The sequence below is a fragment of the Ictalurus furcatus genome, chromosome 11 (assembly GCF_023375685.1).
Source record: "Ictalurus furcatus strain D&B chromosome 11, Billie_1.0, whole genome shotgun sequence".
Taxonomy (NCBI): Eukaryota; Metazoa; Chordata; class Actinopteri; order Siluriformes; family Ictaluridae; genus Ictalurus; species Ictalurus furcatus.
The window spans coordinates 26,273,546-26,281,278 of record NC_071265.1 but is presented as its reverse complement, the minus strand read 5'-3'; positions in this window follow the sequence as shown (position 1 = coordinate 26,281,278).

Below are 7,733 nucleotides of genomic sequence, written 5' to 3'. Positions count from 1 at the left end.
GCAGCTTCAGCGTTATAGGCTTGATCCTGAACTTGGGTTCGTGTCTGTGTGGAGTTTCACATGTTCTCCCTGTGTCTGTGTGGGTTTCCTCCAGGTTCTCGGGTTTCCTCTGACCGCCCGAAGATGTGCCAGTAGGTCGATCGACTGCACTAAATTGCCCCTAGATTTGAAACCGTGAATGTGTGTGTGACTGGTGTCCCGCAATGGACTTTAATCACATCCAGAGTGTATTACCACTTCACGCTCAGTGTTCCCCGGACACACTCTCAATCCACTGCAACCCTGACTAACAAAAAGCAGTTACTGAAGATCAATGAAACTTTTTTCCATTGTGTTTTTTGTTTGTTTTGGGAAGCTTGATGAGAGACGCCTGAAAACTTTCTGAATGCACTGAATACCTCCACTGGATATATATGAAAGTATGTTTAGTTCTCTGGTACAGAGCCGATGTCCTTTCTGTTCCTTCAGGAGCTACAATAAACAACTCTCGCAATAAGCGACTCCTTCAGTAAACAACTTCTGCAATAAATAACTCCTACAATAAACAACTCCTTTTATGGCAGTGGTTACCAGCGCTTCTTGTAGAAAAATTTGCATTCTTGCAGAGTTGACTTCTATTGCCAATCTAGCACATCTGTTCCAGCAATCAGGACACAGCACCCAACTGGGGCAAGGGTGTAAGATTTGGTTAGGAACTAAACTCTGCACAGATATGGCCTAGGTACCAAATGCTGAAGTTCTTACTCTAACATGTCCTATATTCTAGAACTCATAGAATTCGTTGAAAGGGAACTGAAACGCTTGGTGATTGTTTTTTTTGTTTTTTCTCAACACGTAATTCTACAGGATGTGGCCACCTTTCAACAGCGCTGCCATCAGAATTGTTTTTTTGGTCACAGTATAGCGCTTCCAAAGTTGACAAAATTACCAGGTCGCAAGTTGGAGAGCAAGTGAGAAAAAATACACATGATTCTTCAGTCGAAAATATTTAATTGACAATATTCCTACCTTACAATATAAATAAAAGCAAACCAGTCTTTATTTAAACTTTATTACTGATAGAGAGCAAGCTTGAAATACTAAAATGTGACCAGTTTGTATTCTAACTATGAATAATGTTGACGCAGAATCTGTTCTAACAAGTCGGCTCTTTAGTCGTTACGTTTGTAACAAGGGTTGCTCGCGTAAAATAACTGCGACTGTATATTTCTCATAATGCACTGCAAGCAAGAATTGGTTTTCATATAACTTCAAGAGGTGTCTGAGTGTGTTTATATAAAGTGCTATCCTGCTTTTTGTTAATTAGCCTCTTGGATAACTATCAATGTCGCAACTTTTGTTTGTGACGCAAGTGACTATTGTCGTGGAAAATCACCTTAGCCAAAAATAAAAAATCTCTCCGATTCCAGGGGTCTAAGATGCCGGAAATCAGAGTTTCATTCAGGAATCGTAGAAGCCGAGATGACTGCAAATCATCTGATCAGTGCAATCAGTCTTCGAATTTCTGACCACTCACCACAATTCTGTTTCTTTCTTCATATCTATAGTGGTGGTGTTCAGTCAAGGTTATTTTTTTTAAAGTTTTTTTTTATTTTATTTTACCGGCTTATGTCATGGATTTCAACAATACATGGATTTACAGCAATTAAGTTAAATCACTAACATCAAACTGGTAAAAAGATACAGGTTTAAAAAGACAGTACAAACTCGGTGTCTTTATGCAGGGGCAGAGGGTGATTTGTCTGAGAAAAAACAGAGCAAGCCTAGAAGAAAAACATACATTTGTAATTGAAGAATGGCCACTCAGTGATCTCACCAGCTAGACCTACTTTGATTTTTAGTTTCTTTGATTAACACATTCTCTTTTATGATCTCATATATTGGTTACACATGATTGGATCCTACTTTTGATTGCTTAACCTTAACATACTGATTTATTCAGTGATTTCTGTAATATGTACCAGTTGCTTTAAAAAATATACAATGCTAACAAGTGTTTTTTAAGAACACTAGAGCATGGGTATGTCTTACTGATTCATGGAATTAACTCTGGTTCTCTGTTCCTTGTTTAGATATAGGAACTCACTAGGTTTCCTTGAAGTATATGTTGGCTGAAGTATTTCCTTGAAGTATTTGGTGACTGGTTTGCAACCCCGGAGCACTGACGATGTGTGGCCACTTGATTTCGACAGCACACTAACTGAGAATCTGCAGTGTAAATATTCATCTTCTAGGTGCACTTCGGATGTAAGCAAGAGATTCAGTTAGAAGTCTGGTTTCCAAACTCTTACACGCTTGTCTTTGTGCTTTGGCATTTGTGGCTCACGCAGTGGTCTTCTCTGCACCGACCATGTTATCTGAGCCATTATGAGCATGTGTAGCATGCATGACCTTCTGTTTAACACACGCATTAACTGTGCATTTTATTTGGATGCACGCAGCATACAGATATAATCTGCTGCTTTAAATTTATTCAGTATTTGACACTTTTGTTGTTTCTTAACATCTGTATTAACCAGATGTTTATACATAACATCCTTCATTTTCATGACGCGAATAGACTAGAGTGGTTGCACTTCTTGATGATGTAATGGAAAGTTATTTAAAACCTAAAAATCTGTTGACAAACCCAGAGTGAATTGGCAACAAAAGCTGGTTGCTTAAGCAAATGTCTTCCTTGTTAGCTAGTTCGACATTGCTCATGTAATTTCCTTTAAAGTGGGTTCTCAGGATCCCCAGGGCTCCGTGAAGCATAGCCAGTGGGTCTGTAGATTTTCTTTATTTTTTTTTAATTATTTTTGGTTACAGTGGTGGAAATCACAACTCAACATAATCAAGGCTATTCAAATTATTAAGTTTATATATATTTATAATGAGTTTGACATGTTATTTGAATTGGACGGGTTTAATCTAAAGCTGTGTAACTCAAACAAACGTGTTCTGTGAGTGAAACGGTAATAAAGTTTTACAGCAATGGTTTTAATAAATAACTAAAATATTATACCCACAGACATAGCTGGATTATTTACATTAAATAAATGTGTGTGTGTGTGTGTGTATATATATATATATATGTATATGTGTGTATATATGAATGCATGTATGTATATGTACATTGTCCATAAGCCTAATGTAGCTTTCGAGTAAGTAAAGCTATGAAAGAAATGGCTGTGTATTCGATGAGCAAGCTTTGTGAATGTTCATGTTATTAACAACTCCAATCACACAAGTGACAGTTTCATATCAGTCCAGTGAAACACAAAAGAACACTGTAAGAGTTCATTCAGCACTGCAGGTGTTCATTAAACTATATGTTCTCCTGTGTCGATTCTATCAGACATTTCATTACAAAGGCTGGTTCTGTTTGACTTAAAGGTGTGTATTTCCTTTTCGTTTCAATCTATATCTGCACATGTTCATGCATGGCCTGTACTACTGAAGTTCCAGAATCTTTATAGGATTTAGAAAGAGATCCAGACTTGTACTTAGCTGGACTTTATTTAGTAATTTTTGAGTTTTTTTTTTTTTTAGTGTATTTTCCAATGTGATCTGTGTTGAACTTTGGTTGATTGACACATGGTGCTCCCACACACACTTTCTTGTTTGACTTGGGCAGCTTCCAGTAATGCTGATTCCATTCTTTCTTGATGAATGTGGTGTAACATTTGCTCTATACTTTTTCATGTCAACTTTGTATTTTTGACCTTATGTGAAATTTAAAATGTGGCCAAGCTCGCACATGAATAAAAGTTTGTTGAAATATTTATGGACTATGATAATTTTGTAAGTTCCACCACGTTCCCCCATAAATCCTCATTGCTGTAGATTTGTATGTAGACGGTAGATCAAACCATCCATCCATTTTCTATACCAATTTTCAGAATTCAGTAACATTGTCTAGCAAGTCAGACCAGCATGATCAATTACATGCAAAATGCATTACGTCTTAGTATTCATAGATGTTAAACTGGCTTTTACAAAAAAAAACAAAAAAACCTTGGCATGGCTAAGCTTTCACATTTATTTATTTCACAGATGCTTTAATAAAAAGTGGCATACAGGTAAATGCAGAGTAGTCACAGAGCTGTTACAGAAGCTGACAATGACACAAGTGCCTCAAGACCAGTGAGGTGTGCATCAAGACTCGAATACCACAGAACCCAACATGAATTAGACCCAAATATGAACTTCTGATTAACTTGGTGTGTTGGTTTTTGTGCTGCATTGTGTGATACATTTATTGTTATATTTTGTATTTATTTTATTAAGTGTGGATTAGAGACAATGCTAGTACTCGAGTGCTACACAGAAGGTGAAGAAGGCTTGCAACTAGAACTTGTAGAGTAGAGTGCCAAATAAAGCATATATTTAATTCTATTTAAATGACATACACCAATCAGCCATAACATTAAAACCATCTGCGTAATATTGTGTAGGTCCTCCTTGTACCATCAAAACAGCTCTGACTCATCGATGCATGGACTCCACGAGACCTCTGAAGGTGTGCTGTGGTATCTGGCACTAAGACATTAACAGCAGATCCTTTAAGTTGCGAGGTGGGGTCTCCATGGATCGGACTTGTTTGGTAAATGGTCTGCACTTATATAGCGTTTTTATCCAAAGCGCTTTACAGTGTCTCATTCACCCATTCACACACACACTCACACACTAATGGTAGCAGAGCTGCCATGCAAGGCACTAATGGGGAGCAACTTGGGGTTCAGTGTCTTGCCCAAGGGCACTTCGGCATGTGGAGTCATGCGGGCTGGGAATCAAACCGCCAACCCTATGATTAGTGGACAACCCGCTCTACCCCCTGAGCCACAGGCGCCCCCGTGGTTGTTTATTCAGTACATCCCACAAATGCTTGATGAGATCGAGAGCTGGGGAATTTGGAGGCCGAGTCAACACATTGAACACTTTGTCATGTTCCTCAAACCATTCCTGAACAATTTCTGCAGTGTGGCAGGGTGCATTATCCTGCTGAACGAGGACACTGCCATTAGGGAATAATGTTGCCATGAAGCGGTGTACTTGGTCTGCAATAATGTTTAGGTAGGTGATGTGTGTCAAAGTAACATCTACATGAATGCCAGTACCCAAAGTTTCCCTCTGAACACTGTCCAGAGCATCACACTGCCTCCACCAGCTTGCCTTCTTCCCATAGTGCATCCTGGTGCCATCTCTTCCCCAGGTGAGCACCCGGCTCAAGCAGCAAGCTGCAATTCACTGCGTGTTCTGACACCTTTCTATGTGGCTGATCGGTGTCACACGTAGGCATTAGTATTCAAGGTACCTGTTACAAAACGTTAAGGGTTCAAACTCAGATGCTTGCCAGTAATTTAGTTGTTTTGCAGTTGATATTGATATTGGTCTTTATTGGTCATATAAACACTACAGCACAATGAAATTCTTTTCTTAGCATACCCCAGCATGTCAGGAAGCTGGGGTCAGAGCGCAGGGTCAGCCATGATACAGCGCCCCTGGAGCAGAGAAGGTTAAGGGCCTTGCTCAAGGGCAACGGTGGCAGCTTCGCAATGCTGGGGCTTGAACCCCCGACCTTCCGATCAGTAACCCAGAGCCTTAACCACCACCACTGCCCACTTTTTTATTTTATTTTTTTTTTTATTTGAACATTTTGGATAAAAGTGGCATTGACATTTTGTTGGTACAGACTATACCTTGAGTTGATGTGAGTTTGGGGTGAGGAGTGCTTGTGGTACTGTAAAGGGGAAACATTAAGAACTTGTGTGGGTTCCTTTTTATGCTCAATAATGAAGGAACAAGGATGTGGTGGGCGATAAAACCTCTCCACAGTGACGTTGGGAGGAAGGTGGGGTTTTGGGTTCCAAAACGTTTTTCTCCCAAGCCCTAGTTATTTCATAACAGTAATATAACTGGAAACCTCCCACATGTATTAAAACTATTGAGCAACTGCACGTGACAAATAAGCTGCTATGGTGACATTTGTGTTCCTTAATCATTCTGTAACTGATGTTGATCCTACTGATTATATAAACACTTCTATCAAATACCAAAACTGGACATGATGTACTCTGGTGTGGATACTTAACCAAAGAGGATAAAACAGTTGTGAAGTTAATATTTATATTTACTCATATATATATATATATATATATATAATAAAATACATTTCAAAGCGGATACTGAAGAAGGGGAAATGTATATAGTATTTACTGTATATGGTATAAATATGGTATTTTACTGTAACACTTTATGTGCACAGCAGAATGCGTAGATTTCAATGCTTACACAACTGAACTCCTTTTAATCAAAATCATTTACAGCATTCATCAACATTCAGCCTTAATAAACCATATTTAATTTGAACAAAAAGTCATTAACACCTTTCTTAATCGATGTTTAATTGTTTACTAAACAGTCCATTTCAATTTTATATCCCTGAGACGATATGAGGAAGAAACCTTGAGAGGAACCAGACTCAGAAGGGAACCCGTCCTCACCTGGATGACACCTGATAGTGCAATCATAAATAATTTCCCTTCTATAACTGTATATTATATAGTCAAAAAATGCAATTGTGTAACCAGGAACTTATGAGCAACTCATGAATATGAGCATCAGATCATTCCATTATAGTTTTAACTTGAAGTCTATATTGTTGAACTGTTCAATGATGGAGACTTGAGTGCAAAACTCTTCATAGCGATTGCAGTCCTAAGGCTATCCAAGGAAGAACATCCACAGCCATCTTTAGAGTTTCTATGTGGAACCATCCACAGTAATCTCATTGATCTTTAGGTTGTCCATGTAGGACCATCCTCAGCAGCAGCAAGTGGTTTTCATGTGTCAACCTTCAAAACATCAAGCATTAGAAATTTGAATCACTTTAACATTATTTATTGTGCCGTAATTCTGTAGTTGATAAGTTTTGTTTTTTTTTGAACTGAAGCACGTAGCAGGTAAAAATCACCTATCGTCTGTTGCATTACTCACTACAGCGTTGGCTGAACAGCTGCACACAAGCCTAAGATAATTACATGCAATTCCAAACATCAGCTGGAATGTTGTAAAGCACGCCACGTCACTGGACTCTGGAGTAGTGGAAACGTTTTCTTTGGACTGATGAATCATGCTTCACTATCTGGCAGTTTGATGTATAAATCTGGGTTTGGCAGGAAAACGCTACCTACCTGAATGCATAGTCCCAGCTATAAGGTTTGGTGGAAGGTTAATTGATCCTGTTTTTCAGGAGTTGAGCCCCTTAGTTCCAGTAAAAGATAGTGTTAATGCTACAGTATAGAAAGACATTTTAGACAATTACATACTGTAGAATCTCAGCAAAAGCAGTAGGTCATCTGGATATTTCTCGCCTACTGTTTTTATGAATACTGAGAATTCAGACATACTACTCTGTTTGGTGTGTAAGAACTCCACTGGCCTGCACAGAGCCCTGACCTCACCTCATCCACATTAAACATGTTTGGGATAAACTGGAACATTGATTGCGAGCCAGGCCTTCTCATCCTTTCAGTGCCTGACCTCATTAATTCTCTTTTGGACACACTCCAAAATCTTGTAGAAAGCCTTCTCGGATGAGTGGAGGCTGTTATAGCCATAAAATGGGGGTTAGGAGGCAACTCCATACCAATGCCCATGGTTTTGGAATGGAATGTCCACCAAGCTCATAAGGCAGTCCCTCCAGGATTTCGCAATTTTGCGATTACAGAAATGAATGCAAAATCATGCAA